This window comes from Rhinolophus sinicus, chromosome 15 (genome assembly GCF_057876585.1).
Source record: "Rhinolophus sinicus isolate RSI-liver-muscle chromosome 15, RSI-T2T, whole genome shotgun sequence".
NCBI classification, from domain to species: domain Eukaryota; kingdom Metazoa; phylum Chordata; class Mammalia; order Chiroptera; family Rhinolophidae; genus Rhinolophus; species Rhinolophus sinicus.
This window is the reverse complement of record NC_142515.1, coordinates 3,704,686-3,726,942: the sequence shown is the minus strand read 5'-3', so window position 1 is coordinate 3,726,942 and position 22,257 is coordinate 3,704,686. Positions and strand designations below refer to the sequence as shown.

Sequence of the window (22,257 nt, the reverse complement as noted above, 5' to 3'; positions counted from 1 at the left end):
ACGGCTCTCCACCAGGAAGAGCAAGGGAAGGTGGGTGAGATGCTTTGAAGACCCAAGGTCATGTAGATGTGTGATTGTGAGCAGGATTTCATCAGCCTACTGTCGGCGTGTTCCCCTCTGCCCACGTTCCCTCCCTGTGCTCAGGGAGTATTGAATGACCCAAGCAAGAACATGGAAAAATTGGCACGGGCCCACGTAACTTGGTGCTTTCATCTTCTCAAAAACCTCTCAATGATACATAATTTTTAAATCTAGAAGTTATGGAGAATTGTACCACTGTAGCTGAGCTTACTAGAAATCAGGAGCGCCTCTATTTTAAGCAGGGACTCCAGGAAGGTCCCCTGGGGTATTTGGAAATGCACATTGGTAGGCACAGAGAGTCAGTTCCTATGAACTGTGTGATTGCAGCCCTTAGCACGGACCTCAGTTTTCTGAGCTCTAGAATGAACTTGGCAGTTTGGTTCCATCTCACCTGTCTGAAGCTGCCGTACCTGGTGGATTGGCTGGGGCTGCAAGACCTGCTTCCGTGGCTGATGTTGGCTGTGGGCGGGAAGCCTCAGTTCTTCACCACGTGGACACATCCAAAGGACTGCTCAGCATCCTCGTGTCTGGGCAGCTGGCTGCCCCCCAAGAGAGGGACCCCAGAGAAAGCAAGGCAGAAGCTACAACATCCTTCGGGACTTAGCCACACTGTCCTTTCTGCGGTGTCCTGTTCACACAGAGAAGAATGGCCAGCGCCTGCCACAGGTCAGGTGTTGGTGAGGAACCTTCGTTCTCTTCTTATCCCGGTATATGAGGTGTGGCTTTTAGTGCTACACCTCCAACGTGACCCTGGTTAACTTACCGAAAAAAGGAACTGGACAAAGGTTACGAGAGAGTTCTCAGAATCAACTGGAAGCCTGGAGAAGCAGGCTCAGAAAAGGGGCAGGAGCCCAAGAGGCTGGCAGCCTGAACCAGCATCACGGCTGGACCACGGGAAGCTCTAGGGCAGGGGTGTCCAAACTGCGGCCCGCGATCCATTGTTAGTTGGCCCACAGCAAATTCCAAAAATATATTTAGTTTACTTAAATAAACCAGGTGAGGCAATACGTACTTCACCTCGAGTGAGTGGCCCGGCTGTCTGTATATTTTACTGCATGTGGCCCTTGGTGAAAACATTGAAAAAGTTTGGACAGCCCTGGTCTAGAACAAGGATGTGGCCTGTGGCCGTGGCTGCTGCTGCTGCTGGGCAGTTCTGTCACTGGATGCTCACAGCTGTGGCCGCTATGAATGGTTCCCAGACATCCTGGATCTGCAACTGGCCCCGAGGAGTCCAAGCCTGGGGTAGGATTGACTGTTGGAGCCTGTGTCAGCTCCCTGCCAGACTTTGCAGGTGAGTGGAGGGTAGGCGGCAGGTAGAACCTTCATCCGGGAGGCAGAGCGCTCCAAACCACCTGAGATACATGCAAGGGGGTGACAAAAAGGAGGAAGGGAGTGTAGGCCATTGACGGAAGTCCCCACACAGCAGACATTCACTCTCCCTGCTTTGTCTTGAGTTCAAGATAGTTTTTGTCTCCATGTAGACCCAGAATTACAATATTATTGTATTCTGGAGAAGTTCATTTGAGTCGCAGTTTATATGCACTGGTTGAGCTTAATACCTTTCAGAAATCTGTAGATAATCCTTCTGTAAAGCATCTAATCCTTTTAGAGAACAAATAATCACTTTTTAACCATTTTTTAGAGGACTATAGAATGGGTTTTTTCAAGGCAGAGTATCCAACGGTAGTTTTCCTCAGTTGCTGTTAGTAAGGAAATGTTACAGCTTCGTAGATAGCTGCTTGTAACATCTCATGTTGTGTGGGGGAAAAAAAAAAAAGAAAGGAAGAAAGAAAGAAGAAAGAAAGAAAGAAAGAAAGAAAGAAAGAAAGAAAGAAAGAAAGAAAGAAAGAAAGAAAAACACTGCGTTTTTGTTTTTCTTTCTCCACCTTAATGACTGTCTTCTGGAAAGAAGTACAGGCTGATTACAAATTTAAAGAGCTTATATTTCTTGTATTCTTACTTGCAAGGCTGTTTTAATACGAGCATGTTTCACAGTTGAGTGAGTGGAGAAGCAAGCATTTTCAGTTCTACCTGTTAAGTCACGTTTGGAAAATTCACCGTTAACATGAACTTTTTCCCCTCTAAGAGGCTTTCACATTACAGCAGAAATATTTTGTTCCATTTTCTAGAGTTGCTTTCATGTTTTCTGGATAACAGAGTCCAGATAGCCAAGGCCACAAGCTAGGAAGGAGCCTGAATGGGGTGGGGTGGTGAGCAGGGCCCAGAGACAGCCTCGCTGCTGTACACAGTCTGTGTGTGACAGTCCATGTTTCTGGAACAGTCTGGTGGCCCGGGAGGGAGGGGAATCAGCAGATGAAGAACCAGAAGCCGGTAGGGGGGCTGTCAGGAAGCTGCTGTCCTAAACCAATAGAGAGATTGAGAGACAGGATGAGACAGAAAGTGAGAGAGACAGAGACACAGACAGAGAGACAGACTAATCGTAGCTGCCATTCAGGTGTCTCTGTGTGCTATCAGGTACATTTGTAGCTCTTGTCTCTTTTTACCCACAGAGTAACCGTAACAGGCAGGTACACTGGACTGGCTTCACCAAGGGGTAGGTTCTCACACACCTCTAGGGAGGTGAACCATTGGAGACTTGGAAGTCTAACATTTCAGGAAGTCTAATTTGGCTACTTTTCCCTCCAGCATTGGAACCTATAGGTGTCATTGGTTAACACGACAGGAAGTACTGGCTTATGTTTTCAGGCACTGTTATTAAAGAGCATATTCCTTTACTTTAAATACTAGAATCATATTCCCTGTGGCAAGATTCCCCCCTCCCCCCCAGAGGAAACTGTGGATTCACTTTCGTGTGGCCTACTGTTCCCAATTTTAATGTGCCTAAGGTGTTAGCCCATTCTAGGTTTGCAAAACTGAGGCTCGGAGAAGTAAAATGAGCTGTTCAGTTACACCTCCGTGTAAGTGGAAGGTGGCAGCCTGGGATTCAGGCCCAGGTTTGTCTACTTCCCAAAGCAAGGACTCTCGCCAGAGCTGGACACCGGGTTGCAGGACGAGAAAGGAGCAGCTTGCAAGGGATCGCCTGGCAAAGCCGAGGCCGCTTGTTTTGCACCTCCTGCAATTCCAGAGCGGGATTCGGAGCTGGTCACATCTTTGACCAGAACACATGGCTAAAGAAAATACACTGAATAACATTTTCACGTGGGTTGGTTTAGTCATTTATATCAGAACATGGGTGTCTGAATCGTGGTGGGGCGTAAAGGGTGTCATGAATCACTCTGTGATTTGATGTTAGTACTTGTAAGAGAGAATAACTGCCAGGTACTTACCTGGTGCATCTCAGTGTGAGGATGATGGTGATGATGGTGATGATATTACTGTTACCATTTAAAGAACTATGGCTTTTTTCCTTTTAAATGTTTTTTCCCCCATGTTTTAGATCGTATGTAGGTATAACACAGACAGCATCATCATTTTTGGCTGAAAAAATTGAAGCACTCTACAAAAACTATTAGAAAGAATATTGATTTCCCAGGCACAGTAATCCTGAATTGCTTGTTTTCTAAGATTCATAAATTGCATTAGCAGTAGCCTTCAGCCTTACAGTGAAAGCAAAACTTCAGAAAGCTTTATCTGGAAGGTTCACACACCTTCCAACATCCATGTTTGCTGTTTGTCACGTATTTGCCCAACCTACCTCAGACAGCATCCGAACCAACTTGAACATCTCTTTATTTTCACAAAGAAGCCATACTCTGATTTACGCTTGTTTTGTTTATCTAGTTGTTTCCTGGCTTGCTCCCTCTTTCAGCAAACCTTGTTTGTTACTGGCAGGCCTCTGTTTCCATAGAGCTTGGAATTTCTGAGCAGGCAGGAAATAGAAAACTTCATGCCAAAATAGCCATTCTTGCACTGTTTTTAAATGCACACGTGGTCGTTGGTTTGTATTGATTCTATCCGTCCTTCTTTTGGAAGTTTTCCAGTGCCCATCCATTTCCTCTTTTTCCTGTCTTCAATGGTTTTTCTCTGTGCATCTAGAGCCATGTCTCCCCATGTGTGTTTGTAACAGATCTGCTGTGCTGGGTTAGATTCACATGCTTGTCTGAGCTTGACTCCGTCTGCAAGGCTGACTGAGTAAATAGCCGACATCCTATCCTCGGCTGTGCGCTGGAAATGTGTATCTCCCCTCAAAATGACATTTTGGAAAGCACCGTGTTTGGTAGATGAGGCTGCACTGATGATATCACATCAAAAAAAAAAAAAAAAAAACCAAACAACAACAACAACTGTAGTCTTTGGTTCACATCATCCTTCTTTCAGCCCAACTTTTATAGCAGAACAAAACACTGAGAGCTGTGTCAGAGGTCAAGGTCACCATGAATCTGCTTTCACAGTGGGAGACGAAAATTGGCTGTATAGCCATGCAAAGTGGCATGTCTGTTAAACAGAGATGGTTGTGAGTCGATTTCTGCATTCCATTTGTTTGCAATTGTCAAAACCTCATTAATTGCAGGCCCAATGACACTGCTTGCTGTTTCAAATCACTTTTAAATTACTCATGTTATACTTAATCTTAAAAGCAAAATTAAACCTTGTAGTGGAATACATTTCATGTTACAACATTAAGCCATTATGTGTGGGGGAAAGAAGTTTAATATGCATTGTAAAATAAAATTTGGAGGTACTTTACATTCACGGTGGCTCCTGTAATTAGGTTCTGTCAACTGTAATTTTTTAGGTTAATTTCTTCCATGATGTATGCTGTGTAAATAGTAAAATTGTAAGTCCCCTTATATGTTTAAATTATTGTATAAATCCTTAATATAATGCAATAAAGTATTTTAAGTATATTACTTGGAAGTAGGACTTGAAAGGCAAATAGTTAAAATGGGTTTTATTATTATTATTTTTAGAAAGCAGAGAAGATAGATATTTTATTTCTTTAGCAAATAACAGGTGTCTATCAAGTCTTCACCTTGACCAGATGTTAGGGACACAAAGGTTTGGAAATCACAGCAACTGCCCTCAAGAATCTGCTAATCTAGCATGACATTTCCACAGGGTTCCCTGGGACACCACCCCCGAGGTTCTCTGCCAGGTGTGGTAAGATGAGTTGAGAGCTGTAGCCTGTGGCAGGTGTCACCTGAGAAGATGCAAGGAATACCAACATTTGAAACCATTTTGGCCACAGGGACTCTTTTCTCCATAGCACTCCGAGCTTGGTCTGTACTCCAGACTCTTAACCTAGTGTCTCTTGGGAGTTTGTGGATAGAATTCCGAGGGCCTGTAAGTGTAGATGTGGAAAACATGTACACCTTTATTTCCGTATAATTGGCTTCCTTTGTAATTTTATATCCCTCATGCCTTAAACACTTTTTTTTTTTAATGGTGGGAACAATTTAAAGAAAACATTTTTTTTTAGATTTTTATGTTTTAATTTATTCGCAGTAAAAGTCACTCTTTTTGGTTTACAGCTCCAAGAGTTTAGACAAAGGCATAGAGTTGTGTAACTACCACCACAATCAAGACACAAGTTTTGTCACCTCCCCAAAGAAAATTCTATCATGCTGTGGCTTTGCAGTCAGACCCTCCAACCTCACCGCTAACCCCTGGCAGATGGTGACCAGTTCTCCATCCCTAGAATTTTGCCTTTTCTAGAATGTCATGTAAATGGTCACAACACATAGCCTTTGAGCCTGGCTTCTTTCACTTAGAAGATGAAAATAAGAATATTCTTGCTGTGGCTTATATCACTGGTTCATTCCATTTCCTTGCTGTGTGTAGTATTCCATTGTTTGGATGTACCACAGTATGTTTAACCATTCCCCAGTTGGGAGCATTTGGGTTGTTTCCAGTTTGGGGCACTTATGAATAAAATGGCTATAATATGCGTATAGAGGTTTTTGTGTGAATCTGGGTTTTCATTTCACTTGGATAAGTAAGCAGAATAGAATTGCTAGATTTTTGTGACGTGTGTTTAACTTTCCAAGAGACTTCCAAACCATTTCCATGGTAGCTATAACATTTGCCTTCCCACAGCAGTGGACGAGCGTTCCAGTTTCTCTGAGTCCCTGGCCAACATTTGATATTGTCTGTTTTCTCCGTTTCTAATTTTTGCCATTGTCATAAGTGACTAGTAGCATCTTGTTGCAGTTTTATCTTGCATTTCCCTAATGATGAATGGTGTTGAGCAGTTTTTCGTGCGTTCATTTGCCAAATGTGTATCTTCTTTGGTAGTGTCTGTCCAGATCTTTTGCCCATTTTAAAAATCATGTTGTTAGTCCTATTATATTTTATTTTATCCAATTAAAAGCATGACTCTGAGAATAAGTTTCACTAAATGGCCAAAGGGATCCATGTCACCAAAAAGGTTAAGAACCCTTGGGAGACCCCCCAGTGGAAAATCTCTCTGTTATTTACATCTTTTCATGTCTGTGGTACATCTGTCTGGCTAAGAGTCTGCCACACACCATTGCCAAGGCAGTAGCTTGCCTGTGACAGAATATACCGCCACCCCACCATCCTTTCTTTCTGTTCTGTGCACACAGAATGGGATTTCAAAACATCCCTCTCAAGTGTGGGTGGGGTTCCTTATGCCACCCTCCTCTTCAGTGAGTGGTAGGCATTTCTTCTATTTTTATAGGAAATTCTTTGGCTCTCTCTGATTCTTTACCCAAGTGGAAGGAATCCCGCGTTGCTGGAAAAATGTGAACCAACGTATTCTAGAAGAATGAGCCTATCCCACCTTTAGAATTCGGGGCTCTTCTTAACACGAAATGGAAGTGTGAGTGCGTGTTTTATCGCTGCCTGTGGCTAGCTCCACACTGTTGTGGATTGACATATTTTCTCCTGCCCTGATCTCTGATTTTTTTAATCACAGCTTCCCAGCAGCACTCATCTCCCAGCAAAAAATGCTTTTTATCTATTTGAGATATATTTTTTTAAGTCTCTCGTGGACCCTTTTAAGTGGGCAGCTAAATTTTGACTTAGTCATACCAAGCTGAGTCACATTTCAATACAGTCTTCAATGGTTAACATTTTTAGGAATGATAATGCTTATTTATGAACAATAAATTAGTTTTGTTTTGGGGTGCTCCTGTTTAGGCATAGAAGGAAAAATATGAGGTATAGAAATGTTGTGCCATAATATTTTAATTCCATAAAAGCTCTTACTTAGGATTCTTTTCTTCCCATCAGAAAGGAGAAAAATGAAAAAGAAATGCAATGTGTATATTGAAAATTAATTTTAGCACACACAAAAAATTGTACACCAGCGGAGAACTCTGCCATCTCAAAGCAGCTTTGCTGACACACAGGTGCCCTGGATTTTCTGTGTGGCACCCTGAGGCCATGCATGTGCAAATGTAGGTGACGTGCCCATCATCTGGGGAATGAGACACTCACAAAGATGCTTACCTTCCAGCTGTGTACAGTTCCTCTGGAAACAACAAACATCTTCACAGGTAAAAAGACAACACCAGTTAGAAAACAGCGCCTGTGGGATCCGCGTCCAGTCTTGTGTGTTGATGTGGGCCCGTCACCGCGGCCTCAGTGTCTTAGTGTCCACTTCCTGTTGTTCTCTTCCGTGATGGAGAAAGGGGGCTGGAAAGGTGCTTTTGCACACGTGTGTGCTCACAGCCATAGTATCACTGGCCTGTGTTCGTTTCCTATTGCTGCCGTGACAGAGTGCTGCAAATTTAGCAGCTTAAAGCAATACCTCCCCATAATTTCCATGGGTCAGAACCCAGGCACAGCTTCTGTCTGTGTCCCCCTGGTTTTCTGCTTAGAGTCTCACTGGATGAAATCAGGGCTGTGCTCATGGCTGGGAGCTCTGGGACAAATCCGCTTCCAGGGTCATTCAGGTGAGTTCCCTGTTTCCATGCTGGCTGGCAGCTGGGGTGGGCCTCAGGGTCTAGACGCCCCCACCCCTTGGCTCCTGGCCCCCTGCCTCCTTCTTCAGAGCCAGCAGTGGGGTGGGGCCCCTCTCAGCCTTCGACCCTCTCTGTCCCCCCCTCCTGCCACATCTCACTCTTCTGCTCCTTTTCTCTGACTGCGTTGGACCCGGGATAAGCCAGGACCATCTCCCTGTGTGAAAGTCAGCTGATTAGCACACGTAATTCCATCTGCAAAGCCCCTTCCCACAACACCTAGATGAGTATTGGATGGGGAAGCCGAGGGGTGGGAGTCGTGGGGGACCTTTTTAAAATTCTGCCTACCACCCCTCTACAAACATTAATAGCAAAATAACCAAATTCAAGGGTCTCCTGAATGACTGTTTGCAGCCAAGGGATGTTTCTGTTTCCAAGACAATATGTGCTGGGATAATTCTGTATTTACCATTTGGTGTTTATGCCTCACGGACTCCATTATACATATCTTTAGGAATACTCTTTACATAAATTAAGATGATTTTTCTCTTTCCTGAAAACACAGCAACATACCACACATTCTGGATGAAAATGAGGAATTGTGTGCACCGTGGGCCAAATGAAATTCTGGGAGAATTCTCATGCACGACATATGAAAATGTGCTCAAATGTGGCATAGTTTAAGTTTCCCAGGAATGTCCTTGCAAGCTTAATCACAAATTAATTTTAAAAAGCTATTTAATTATACACCGAAGGATGTATCCAAGGTTCCCTGGCATTTGACAGAGAAAATATCCTGAACACACAGCATGTGTTCCTCAGTGGGGTTGCCCAGGGCGACCGTCCCATGGGGCAAAGCACAGAACTTGGGGTTGGAGGGTTTGCGTTCCGTTTTCTCCCTCCAGTTTCCCACTCCTCCAGGCTGGGCCACTGTGGGCAGGTCCTGGGGTCTCGAGCCTCTGTGTTCCCGTCATGGTCGTGGTCGTCTTGAATACAGGAGTTAATGAAGTAGCGTCTAAGAAAGCCGTTTGCAATTTAGGAAGTGCTAGACATCTGCTAGTTAAACAACCGAGAGGGCGGGGGAGGGTTCTAGCGATTGTTGTTTATTCCGCTTGGTTTCTCACACGTGTTGTGAAAAATTCTGGGACTGTTACAGATGAGATTCCTGAAATGAAGATTCTGTGCAGAGGATAATCTTGGAATCAGAGTAAAACAGATGAGGTTGGACTCACCTTTTTTCTCAGCACTGGCAGCGGGGGCCCGGGGGGCTGGCCGCTCCTGCAGACAGTCTCGGCTCGCAGGTGCCCATGTGTGGCTTCACCATTGAGAGCCTGAGTGTGAACACTGCTGTGTTAAGATGATGTTCCTGTCCTTTAATGTGTTGGAATATTTATTTGCTTTGGGGAGAGAACCACACACGTCTGACTTTTGGGACATGTCTTTGAAATCCACCCTTTGGGAAATAAGATGCTATCTGCAAACTGAGCCTGGCTGTCTGTCCAAACTGGAAAACCTCATTTATTTTGTGGGTTGTGTGATGATAGTTTGCATTTCCCAGAATGCGACATCCTTTCCCGGGGTAGAAAATGGTGGACGTGGGAACCCTCCTCACCACGATAGCTCAGCCCTGGTTTAGGAACCGCGGGGATGATGGGGCCCAGTGTGAACAAGACACCCTGGGTCCCGTGTTCCTTTTATGGGGAAGGAAGAGAAACGCCGCTGTCCCACCAGCCATTGCTCTGCGAGGCTCTGGAGCGCGGGGGAGCAGGGTGCCTGCTGTGCCTGCCACACGAGGGGCTCAGCACCGTGTACAGTGGGAGCGGCTGGCTTCGCTATGGGGTGGTGGCCCGTCCATAAGACAGTGTCGGGAGGGAGCCAGATGTCGTGGGGCTCTGGTCCCCAGTTCAGCACCCCAGAAGCCTCCTTCTGCAGCCCTGTGAGGGGGGACCATTCTGTCTGTCACACGAGCCCCGCTATGAGTGTCCCTCCTGAACGGGAATTTCCTCCCTTCCTGTCCCCATCACCACCCTGCCTCTGCGTGCCCTCTGACACAGGCACTCCTGTCCTGGCCGTGGGGACACGTTCTGGAGCAGCCCTTCTGGTGAGGTCAGATGCGGGGCCCGCCCTGCTCGTCCCCTGCCCCAGGCAGCTGAGATGTCCCCACTGCCCCCAGGGTGCAGGCCGGTTGCTGGGTGGCCATGAGTAAAGCAGAGCTTTCCAGGCAGGAATCAAGCCGGGGTGTCTCAGGTCTGCCTGGCGGGGAGCGCGAGAATATCTCAGGCCAACCCACTTCTGTGACTCAGGTCCCTGGGCCGGGGGCACCCCGACCGTCCTCCTTATCCTTCCTCCTGGTGATGGACACTCACGGTGTCCAGATGCAGCCGGCTGACTGTGGGCAGCTGGTCATGACACGGGCCCTTCCGGCCTGAGCGGGCATCTGGGCCTTGCAGCTCTGCCCAGGCTCCCAGTTCTGTCCCTGGGAAGCCCCTTCTGGCAGGAACCCATCTCTACCCAAGGGCGCCCTCTGTCCCATTTTGTAGAGACCCTGGTTTGAAGATGCACCCAGCACCCTCGCAGGGCCGTGGTGGAGACACCAGGGGCCAAGGTCTCCCTGCAGGGCCCAAGACAGGGTCTGCCAAGAGCCAGCCAGTCACAGAGCCCTTCCCCAGGGTTCTCGCCTCCGAACCATGTGACTGAAGCAAAGAAATACAGACCTTTTGGTGTCCTACGTGTCCACCTTCCTTCTAATGGTGCAGGTGGCAATGGCCTCTTAGCCTCAGGTTTGCAGCTTCTGGGCACAGTCACCTGGTAGGATGAAAGATCGTGGAGGGGCACACTCTTTCCACAGCCCCCCAAACTGCACCCCCCACACACTGCTCAGGAAGAGATGAAAAGTACCTCTTGATCAACTACTTGGTTAAAACCCTCTTCAGCGCCCTGTACAAGTTCCCTCATATTGGAGCTGTTTAAAATCAGGTGATCTGCAACCCCGCGCTTGCCATGTGTTAAACCATGATACTTATAATTAGAATCCTGGACTTGGCGAGCTGAAAAAAGGTTCTAAGAATTGTCCAAACCAGGGGTGGCGTTTTGCAAATGAGGAAACAAGTCCCAGGGTCATTTCTCATCTACATAGAATCAATACCTCAGTAGGGGAGAAAAGGGGGAATTCCTTGCTTATGCTTTTTTTAGTAAGCTACTTGTAAGTGTGTGTGTGTGTGTGTGTGTGTGTGTGTGTGTGTGTGCTCACGTTTTCTTTACTTATTCATCCCTGTATGGACACTTAGGTTGTTTCTATATCTTGGCTACTGTGAATAATACTGCAGTGAACACAGGGGTGCAGGTGTCTCCTTGAGATACTGATTTCATTTCCTTTGGATATTTACCCAGAAGTGGGATTGCTGGATTGATACTATTTCTTTTTTTTTTGCTGCTGGTGGGGATTATGTAAATAATGAAATAAGTATCATTGCTACTGTAACTATTTGAAATTGGAAACATAGAAATAGAGCCAGTCAGTCACTTTTATTGCTGGAAGGCGATATCTCATCCTCTGGCCCCAAATCTCTCCTCTCGCACCCTGGCTGGGCCAGACAACCCCCTGGGGTGTTCCACGTGGAGTAAATTAGGCTATTGTGTCATCACATCTTCTGTGAAGAACTTGAGGCAGCCAACACGTCAAAGCCTGCTGTGGAGAAATGTTTCCCTCCCTTGGAACACAATTTTATGAATGCCTTCCTGAGTAAAGGCTGGGAACTAATTCACCATTCGTTACCTTTAAAGAGCATGCCATGCCCATGAAATGCTTTTCCAGTGTCTCAGCGAATGAAGTCATTTGTGTGGAGTTCACATTGTACCTTTTCCAGTAAAATGTGAACTGAGAACTATGCTTCATACTGATAACAAAAGGGAATCATTCCATCATTGAAAGAATTCTTGGCATCCTTCTTTGAGTCCCTTCTCACTCTTTACTTTTAGCACTTCCTGTCCTAAGCACATCTGCCAGACGTGTTTTGTCTGTGGGAGAGGAATGAAGGTCTCACGTTTTAGATCTCATTACCCCAGAAAAAGAAACAAGCCAGTGACCCAGGCACAGCATTCTTTGTTATCATTAGAAACTGTGGTGCCCATTTCTTATGGGCCATTGGGTTCACGTCCCTGTATCTCTGTGGGTGTGGTGGGAGTTGGGATATGCAGAGAGAGAAAACATGGCCTGAACCTCCCTGGGGTCCCGGTCCAGCTGGGGAGGCAGTTCAGATACCCAAAAAGTGGAAGAGACACCCCAGGACTAGGGCTAGCCGAGGCTGTGGAAAGGGCTTCCAGAGTGAGCGAGCCCCATGCTGAGACCGGAGGGGCAGGGCCCAGAGGGAAGAGATGGCCCCCAAAGGCAAGGCCGGTGGAGGCAGTGTGCTCTATCCTACACACTGTCCCCAGAACGCCTTTCTGACAACCCTGCCCTGACGTCGGTGCTTCCTTGGTGACACATCCTGAAGCCCCTCGTCATCATCTGCAAGAATCCCATCTGCTCAGCCCAGAGGACATGGTCCTGACCAGACCCCTGCCAGCCTCCACTACCAGCCACCCTGCCATTCCCCGGGCGCTCTGGGCTCACGCCCCTCCTGGGGAACTGCACCTGCTCACTGTGCTGTTCACACAGCCAGGATGCCCCAGTGCACACATCCCTCAGGCGAGTCTACTCGAGGGTCACCTCGTGCCTTCCTCCAAGAAGCCCTCAGGGACTTCTTCCCTCTCCCACCGGGACAGGGTCCCACCTGTTTTCCCTGCGCCCAGGACATTCCCTCCTCACCATGCTGCTGATGCCCCAGCTGTGTGCCAGGCATGGTTCTAGGCCCCAGGCATGCAGCCATGTCCAGATGGACACCTCGTGTCAAGAGACAGAATAAACCAGCACACAGGCCTGTTGTCTGTCATGGCCCCGTCCCATGGTGTGGGACCCCCATTCACTTGTCTGAGTCCCCCGGGGGCTGTTCTGTCTCCCCTGCACCCCTGCTGCGTGGCAGCCCCTGCACTCAGGAGGGGCCCCGCATGTGCTTGGGGAGTGAACAAATGAAGGGCTTCCCACATGAGCCCGAGCAGAGCAGAGCAGAACACGGAGCTGGAGGAGACACAGAGCTGGCAAAGGCAGGGCTCTGTCCAGAGGCTCCTGGGATGGGACAGTGAGGTGCTGGGGAAGCACAGGTGGGCCGGATGGGAAAGAGCTGAGTGGAGGGGTTGGCGTGGGCGTTGGCGGCCAGGAGGAGGCCCTGCCGTGTCTGCGAGGTCAAGGTCAGCGCCACTGACCAGGCAGGGCTTGTGCTAGGCTGTGGAGGGCACTCGGATTTTGAATGTCTCCAAATGTTAAAATCAAGAACATCAGATTAAACTTTCCTTCCAATAGAATCCTCCATCCTTTCCTCCCCCATCCCTGGATTCCTGGACAGCCGCCATTCAGCAGTTGTGGGGACAACACATGTTTACTGAGTGCCCATTCTGTTCCATGCACTGGCACAGCAGCCCCAGGGGGGATCACAAATGCACATGTCTGTCCGGTGTGGTCCATGGAGCAGGTGAGCTGACGGAGTCTGAGCTGGGAGAAGCAGCACCTGTCCCAGCCACAGGGGGCACCACAGCTCAGGTGCAGCCCACCTGGCTGGGCACAGACACTGCTGCCCAGGGGACACATCTGATTTTCAAAAGAAGCTGGGCATGTAGATATTTTTTGTGTTACAATTTAAAAATATTATCTGATCACTTCTAGGCCTTTGGCTAAGATCAAGTGTAAAAATATGGTCTGTTTATGCCACAACGGCACTCATGCGTGCACACACACACACTTTCATTTTATTTATTTTTTTACACCAGGTGAGTTAAACAGGATATGTTCTTAGTTTCTTTCTTAGCTGCATTTGCTCTCTGGGCAGTTAGCTTTCCACCCCGACTGATGCATTTCTGGTTTATTTCCTTACTTCCAGATGTCTATTTCCTTACCCTTTCTACAATCCAACTCCATTCCTCCACCTCACTAAAACTACCTGAACCGAGCCCTGTGGGCACTCCTGAGGTTCTGTCTTTCTGCCAAGGCTCGCTTCATTCATGGCCTCAGGTCCCAGAGCCCTTACCTACAGCCAGGTGATGTGCAGGGCAGCCCAGCCCAACCTCCAGGCTGAGTGCAGAGCCAGGTGAGAATGTAATAACAATCTGATCTCATCAACACAGCTCAGACTGTCACCAGTGGGGGAAAGGCAAAAAAAAAAAAAAAAAAAGGCAAACTGTTGATGCTTTTCTGCAAAGCTGAATGTCTTTTTATATCAGGCAGGGAAAAATATAGGTCAGCATCGCCCCAAATGCATGCCAGTTCTCCTGCAGAGCCATCCGAGGCGCTTAGATGGGCTGCGGGACGCGTCATGATGCCTGAGGTCACCGTGTCACGAGTAATGAGAAGGAGTGGCCGTGAAGTCAGCCTTGGTCCCAGGAAGGGAGGTGAAGCAAAGGGGGAACTAGGTCTCTTACTCCGTCTGGCAGCAGTCGGAGTCTGGAACAAGTGTGAGGAATAGAACTCTGAGGAACCGAGCGGTCAGAGAGGGGGCCGTGTGCGATCGCCTGTCTAAAATCAAATTGTATGAAATACACATGTTTTCTTTAAATTGTACAATAGTTTTGATTTTTAAAATAGCAAAGCAGCTAACAAACCTAGGCCTTTGTGGGCGCTCAGTTTGATCCTTTTCCTGTAGAGCTAAAACCACAATCATACATTGGCCATCAGTAGATGGATGGGTAAACGAAGTGTGGTGTTTACGCTGAATAAAACAATGGAGTATTATTCAGCCTTAAAAAGGAATGAAGTTCTGACACTGGCTCCACCATGGATGGGCCTTGAGGACACTAAGTGAAATGAGTCAGTCACAGACAGACAAATACCGTGTGATTCCTCTTACATGAGGTCGCTAGAGGAGTCAAATTCATAGGGACAGAAAGTAGGATGGTGTTTGCCAGGGGCTGGGGGAGGGGGAGTGGGAGTTAGTGTTTAATGGGGACAGAGTTCCAATCTGGGAAGATGGACAATTTCTGGAGATGGTGGTGGTGATGGTTGCCCCACAGTGTGAGTGTACTTAATGCCACTGAACTGTACACTTAAAAATGGTTCAAATGGTACATTTTACGTCATGTATATTTTACCATAATTAACAGAAAATGTTCCTCTAGCAGGAACCTGACGACTGCATGTCTGATCACAAGGCCAGGACCTCTCTGAGACGCGGAAGTAATTTTTATCACACCAGCCAGGATACTTGAGTGACTTTCGTATCTCTTTGGTCTAACAGACACCCCAACAACTTTTTCATAATTGGATCCGTCTCTTGTTAAGTCTGCCCGGCATCACCACATCCTGTCCTAACAAAAACAGTAAGATCCTGTAAACTTGAGAAAGGTCATTTAAGGAAACCGTCTTGTAGTTCAGAGCAAATTGGGCTTGTGTCTCATCGACTTTGTGTGAATGTATGTTTTTCTGAATTCCACAGTGGTGTGCATTCATCTCTGAAAATCTGGACTGTGTGGAGATTATGTAAACTGTTCCCCCTTAACTATTTGTAAGGAAGCCCCACTCTTGCCTGACCGCCAGTCTCTGTTCCTCTGTAACCTCTGTACTGAGGAATTGGTAACACATTGCTAGTCCTTTCTTGGCGTCTCTCTCCCACTAGCCCATGGAGTCCGAAACTTCTTGTCATATCTTCTCCCGCCCGGAAGGGTGGGGGTCAGAGTCCCAGTCTGGAGGTGACGAGGTGAAGGTGAAGGTGAAGGTGAAGGTGAAGATCCCTCCCACACAGGGCAATGTGTGAGGACCCACCTCCAAGGCTCCACCCCAAAGCCCTGCTGCCTGGAATGGCAGCAGAGGTGCCCCAGAGTTCATTTTCTTAGATCAATGGTATTGGAAGACTCGGTACCTTGTTATTGGGCAGTTGGTCAGCATTTCCCACATTTTGTCTGTCCTCCCTTGACTCTTAATTCCAGGTGTCCCCAGCTCTCACCGCTGCGTCTCCAACAACTAGGGAGACCTCTCTTTGGCAGCTAGATAGGCGGGCTGGGAGTCCCCATGCCCAGAGCTGGGCCTGCCCTCTGGGATGGGCAGTGCTGGCTGGGGGGGGGGGTGTGTGTGTGGGGGGGGGCGGGGTTTGCTGAGCTGGCTGCAGACTTTGGGGAAGGAAGAAGTGGTTCCCAGTGGTTCCGTGTCTGGTGAGCCTAATAAGAAGCAGTGGTGCTGCCCCAACGAGCTGGGGAGCTCAGCACAGCACAGCCCAAGAGAAGGTGACTGTGTTTCCATCAAGGAAGAGTGTCAGCCAGTGGACAGGGTTGAGGGCGACAGCTAGTCAGGTCCCTGCTGCCAGAGGAACGAGGCCCAGGGTAAGTTACTGCTCGGAGTCCCCATGAGGATCCAGGGACCAGACTGGGCTATAAAGCAGGACTGTGGGTTAAGAGCAAGACCATAGCTGCAGTGTCATAATGACAGCACGGTGGTCAGTCAGATGAGCAGCTCTGGGAGATAAGCGCTGAGTATTGACTGGGTAGGTGGGTGGGTGGGCGGGTGTGTGGATTGGTGAATGGGTGGGTGGATGGATGGTTGGGTGGATGGATGGATGGATGGATGGATGGATGGATGGATGGATGGGTGTGTGGATGGGTGGGTGCATGGATAGGTGGGTGTGTGGATGGGTGGGTGGGTGTGCTGGGTGGGTGCTTGGATAGGTGGTTTGGTAGGAGGATGGATGGGTGGGTGGATGGATGGATAGATGGATGGATGAGTAGGTGGGTGTGTGGATGGGTGGGTGGGTGTGCTGGGTGGGTGGATGGATGAGTGGGTGGATGGATGAGTGGACATGTGGATGGATGGATAGATAGATCGGGGGGTGATATACCCATGGATGGATACTTGATGATCTAGAGAAGCAGGCAAAGACCAGGCCATGACAGCCTTATGAGCAGACTGAGCACAGTATGGAAAGCCATTTAGAGTTCAAGCAGAAGAGTGACAAATGTGTCTGTATGTGAAAGACCCCTCTGGTTCCATGTGGACAACAGGCTGATGGAGGCACAGGACTGGAGGCAAGAGACTGGTTGGAAGGTTGTTGCAGTGAGAGAGAACTGCCCTGAAATTAGGTGGGTGCCCTGAAACATCATGGAGAAAGTGGGCCAGTTCTACACATTTTCAGAAAGTACAATTCTCGGGAACAGTGACTGAGATGTTTGGGGTAAGGCACACAGACACTATGCCCCTCCCTCCCCCCCCCCAGTTGAATAGGTGGCTAGGGGGATGGCGGCACCTTCCATCAGAGTAGGGGGGAAGGAAGAGGGTCGGGATTGGGAGAAGGGATGGATTATGGAGACTGTCACAGCAGCTGTAGTGCTTGGTGGTATTGATGGTCTGCAAGCCGTCTCCACTGCAGGCCCGGAAGGCAGGCCCCCAGTTTCCTCGCGGTCTTCCCCACATCCCAGAGCTTAGCTCAGTGCCAGGTATGTGCTGCTGTTTGAAGCTGTTGGTCTAATGGATGAATATGGAACTGGGATTAAAGCCTGCCCCTCTCAGCTGTGCCACTCCTGGGACAGGTATATGGGGCAGAGCCAGCTGACTGGAGAAACTGGCAGGTCAATGTGGAGAAGCTTCCAGAGTGAACTGGCAGTGGGGGGAAGGTAAGGTGTCCACATGTGGCTGGTGCCTCAAGCCCGAGGCACCATGACAGACTTCCAGCTACTTGCCCACTGGATGCTGCATTTCTCTCTCTGCTCTGGGCTCCTGTTCGAGGAATCTCCTTTCTCATGACAGATATCACACACACTGAACGCTGGCCATGCTGCAAAGGAAGCTGAGTGTGAGCTGCCTTCCTCCACAGGAACGGTTTGGCAATTAACCAAAGACTCACTATTACCACACATCCTCAAGGAAGTAGGTCATGTGTCCCCAGGACAGTCACTGAGGTCAATGAGAGTGAGATGTTTGGCCTGAGATGGGGCTTCCTTTTTCTCAGAGCTCCAAAGGGTGTGGGCCAGGAGCCATTTTGTTTTCTTGTCAGTGATGGGTTTCCTTCCCCAAGGTTTGTCACGCCTCTCTCCACACCTGCCTACTCTGAGGTAAAGGGACACAGAAATGCATTCTCTGTTTTATTTGTGACTCTGGCTGACCCCTGGGAGGGACTCGCCATTGTTGGGTTCTCTCCTGGTCCTACACAGTAGTTGAAGAAGAGAATCTGCAGGACACTTGCCCTGGACGCCACGTGACTCTGGAATGTCCACTGCAAAGCTCCCCACAGGTTTCTGAGAGAGGCCTGGGTGTGTGGGAGGCTTCACCTTAAGGTGATGGTGGCCCAAGATGGATGGGCGTGGACCTGGGAGATGGCTGGGGAAGCACCTTCAGATAGGGTGGGTCAGTTAGTGCCGGCGGAGGAAAGCCTGGTGAGATCTGACAGAGGCTGGGTGAGGGGTGCAGGAGGAATGGCGTCCTGCTTCTGGGTCGTCCCTTCAGAGTCAGGGAGGGGATGGGGCTCCTTCAGCAACCTGTGTGTGAAGGGGAGTCATTGTCACTCAAAGCCCATAGTTTGCAGTAGGGGTCACTCTGGAGAGTATACATCCTATGGGTTTTGACAAATGCGTATGACATGTGTCCATTACAGCACAGAATAGTTTCACTGCCCTAAACGTCCCCTGTGCTCCACTTGTTGATCCGTCACTCCTTCCCAACCCCTGGCGGCCGCTGAGCTTTTTACATTCTCCGTAGTTTTGCCTTTTCTAGAATGTTGGAATTGGAATCATATAGCATGTAAACTTTTGGGATTGGCTTCTTTCACTTAGTCATATGCATGTAAGGTTCCTCCATGTCTTTTTATGGTTTGATAGCTCATTTCTTTTTAGTGCTGAGTAATATTCTATTGTCTGGATGGACCACAGTTATTTATCTGTCCATCTACTGAAGGATATCTTCGTTGCTTCCAAGTTTGGGTGATTATGAATAAACATTGCAGGTTTCTGTGTGAACACAAGTTTTCAACTTGTTTGGGTAAATACCAAGGTGCACAATTGCTGGATTGTATGGTAAGATTAAGTTTCATTTTGTAAGAAACTGCCAAACTGTCTTCCCAGGTGGCTGCACCGTTTTGCATTCCCATCAATAAATGAGAGTTTCTGTTGCTTCACCTCCTTGTCAGGATTTGTTCTTGTCAGTGTGTTGGATTTTGGCCATTCTGATAGGTGTGTGGTGGTATCTCATTGTGGCTTTAATTTGTATTTTCCTAATGACACTTGAGGTGTGATCAAACAACATGGTGAATGTTTAATAAAAAAAAAATTAATGCAGTGAAAGATACATTGCCATTAATCCCCTCAAAATACTCCCCCTTACTTTGAACACACTTATCCCATCGTTCTTGCCACTTTCTGAAGCAGTTCTGGAAGTCCTCTTTTGTGAGTGTCTTTAGTTGCGCTGTCGTGGCTGCTTCGATGTCCTGAGTCATTCTGACTTTGGAGAAGAGCCAGAAGTCTCATGGTGCCAGATCCAGTGAATACGGTGGATGAGGACAGACCGTAATGTTTTTATTTGACAGAAATTGCCGTGTACCAGAAGTGACGAGTGACACGGAGCCTTTCCGTATATGTGGAGCATCTTTTCATGTGCTTAGTTTTCATCTGTATATCTTATTTGGTGAGGTTTCTGTTTGGGCCTTTTGCCCATTTTTTAATCAGGTTGTTTTTTTGATTGTTGATTTTTGAGAGTTCTTTATATATTATTGATGAATCCTTTATCAGATTTGTCTTTTGCAAATATTTTTCTCCCAGTCTATGGCTTCTCTTCTCATTCTCTTCACAGTCAGTGTCTTTTGCAGAGCAAAAATGTTTAATTTTAGTGAAGTCCAGCTTATCAATTCTTTCATGGATCCTGTCTTTGGTGTTGCCTCTAAAAAGCTATCACTATACCCAAGGTCATATAGTTTTTCTTCTGTGTTATCTTTTACAAGTTTTATAGTTTTGAGCTTTACATTTAGATCTGTGATCAAATTTCAAGTTAATTTTTATGAAGGATTTAAGATTTGTGTCTATATTCATTTTTTTTTTTTTTTTGGCAGTTGTTCAAACACCATTTGTTGAAAAGACTATCTCTTATCCATTGTATTGCCTTTGTTCCTTTATCAAAGATCAGTTGTTAATACCGTGTTTCCCCAAAAATAAGACCTAGCCAGACCATCAGCTCTAATGCATCTTTTGGAGCAAAAATTAATATAAGACCCGGTCTTATTTTAATATAAGACTGGGTGTAATATAATATAATATATAATATGATATAATATTTGGTACAATATAACATAATATACTAATACTGGGTATAACATAATATAATACCATGTATAATATAATACCAGGTATAATATAATATAATACTGGGTCTTACATTAATTTCTGCTCCAAAAGATGCATTAAAGCTGATTGTCTGGCTAGGTCTTATTTTCGGGAAACATGGTATTTATGTGGGTCTTTTTATTTTTTTAAGATTTTATTGGGGAACAGTGTGTACTTCCAGGACTTTTTCCAAGTCAAGTTGTTATCCTTTCAATCTAGTTGTGGAGGGCACAGCTCAGCTCCAGGTCCAGTTGCCATTGTTAGTTGCAGGGGCTGCGACCCACCATCCCTTGTGGGAGTCGAACCAGCAACCTTGTGGTTGAGAGCCCGTGCTCCAACCAACTGAACCATCCAGGAGCTCAGTGGCAGCTCAGCTCAAGGTGCCGTCTTCAATCTTAGTTGCAGGGGGCAGAGCCCACCATCCTTTGTGGGAGTCAAGGAGTCGAACCAGCAACCTCGTGGTTGAGGGCCCACTGGTCCATGAGAGCCCACGGCAGCTTTCGGTGTTAGGAGCATGGAGCTCCAACCACCTAAGCCACTGGGCCGGCCCTATGTGGGTCTATTTTTATGCTCTGTTTTATGTTCTGTTTCATTGACCTATTTGTCTATTCTTTTGCCAATACCACACTGTTTTAACTACTGTAGCTTTATAGTAAGTCTTTAGGTAGTGTCAGCCCTGTAGCCTTGTTGTTCTTCTTAATTATCATGTTGGCTATTCTGGGTCTTTGGCCTCTCTCCATAAACTGTAGCATTAGTTTGTCAATATCCACAAAATTACCTGCTGGGATTTTGATTGGGATTGCATGGAATCAATGGATCAAATTAGAATGAATTGATATCTTTATAATATTGAGTCTCTATTCATGAAGATGGAACAGCTCTCATTTATTTAGTTCTTTGATTTCATTCATCAGAGTTTTGTCATTTTCCTCATATAGATTTTGTACAACTTTGTAAGATTTATACAAGTGTTTCATTTTGGAGGTGCTAATGTAAATAGTATTGTATTTTTAATTTCAAATTCCACTTGTTCATTACTGTTATATAGAAAAGCAGTTGATTTTTTAAATTAACCTTGTATCCTTGTAACCTTGCTATAATTGCTTATTAGTTAAAGGAGGTTGTTGTTGTTTTTAATTTCAGATTTTCTACATAAATCTGTGAATGAAAACTGTTTCATTTCTTAATTCCCAATCAATATACCTTTATTTCCTTTTCTTATCTTATTGCACTCGCTAGGACTTCCAGTACAGTGTTGGAAAGGAATGGTAAAGGGGGACATCCTTGCCTTGTTCCTGCTTGTAGTGGGAAAGCATCTAGTTTCTCACCATTAAATGTTGTGTTAACTGTAGGTTTTTTGGTAGATGTTCTTTGTCAAGTTGAGGAGTTTCCCTTCTATCCTTAAGTTTGCTGGGAGTTTTTATCATGAATGGGAATTGGATTTGTCAAGTGGTTTTTCTGTTTCTATTGATAAGATCATGGGATGTTTCTTCCTTAGCCTGTTGATATGATACATTACATTAATTTATTTTCATATGTTGAACCAGCCTTGCATACCTAAGATAAATCCATCTTACTTGTGACGTATAATTATTTTATACATTGTTGGATTGAATTCGCTAATATTTTGTTAAGGATTTTTACATCTGTGTACATGAGGGATATTGGTCTATAGTTTTTCTTTTTTGAAATGTCTTTGTCTGATTTTGCTATTAGGGTGATGCTGGCCTCATAGAATGAACTAGGAAGTATTTCCCCTGCTTCCATCTTCCAGAAGAGATTGTAAAGGGCCGGTATAATTTCTTCCTCAAAGTTTGGTAGAATTCACCAGTCACCCATCTGTGCGTGGTGCTTCCTGTTTTGGAAGGTTATTAATTATTGATACAATTTCTTTAATAGATATAGTTCTATTCAACTTATCTAGTTCTATTTTTTTTTAAGAGAATTCCAGATTAACTACAGGTTGGGGCTT

At 46.6% G+C, this 22,257-nt stretch overlaps 1 protein-coding gene and 1 non-coding gene across 2 annotated transcripts in view; both read left to right on the top strand.

Annotated features, from left to right (window-relative positions):
• Positions 1-22,257, top strand: part of PTPRE (protein tyrosine phosphatase receptor type E) — a 134,806-nt gene that overhangs the window by 13,146 nt on the left and 99,403 nt on the right. The window lies entirely within an intron of this gene.
• Positions 13,655-13,837, top strand: LOC141572999 (U2 spliceosomal RNA). Its single transcript, XR_012498586.1, has one exon. It is a non-coding gene; the product is annotated as a U2 spliceosomal RNA (small nuclear RNA).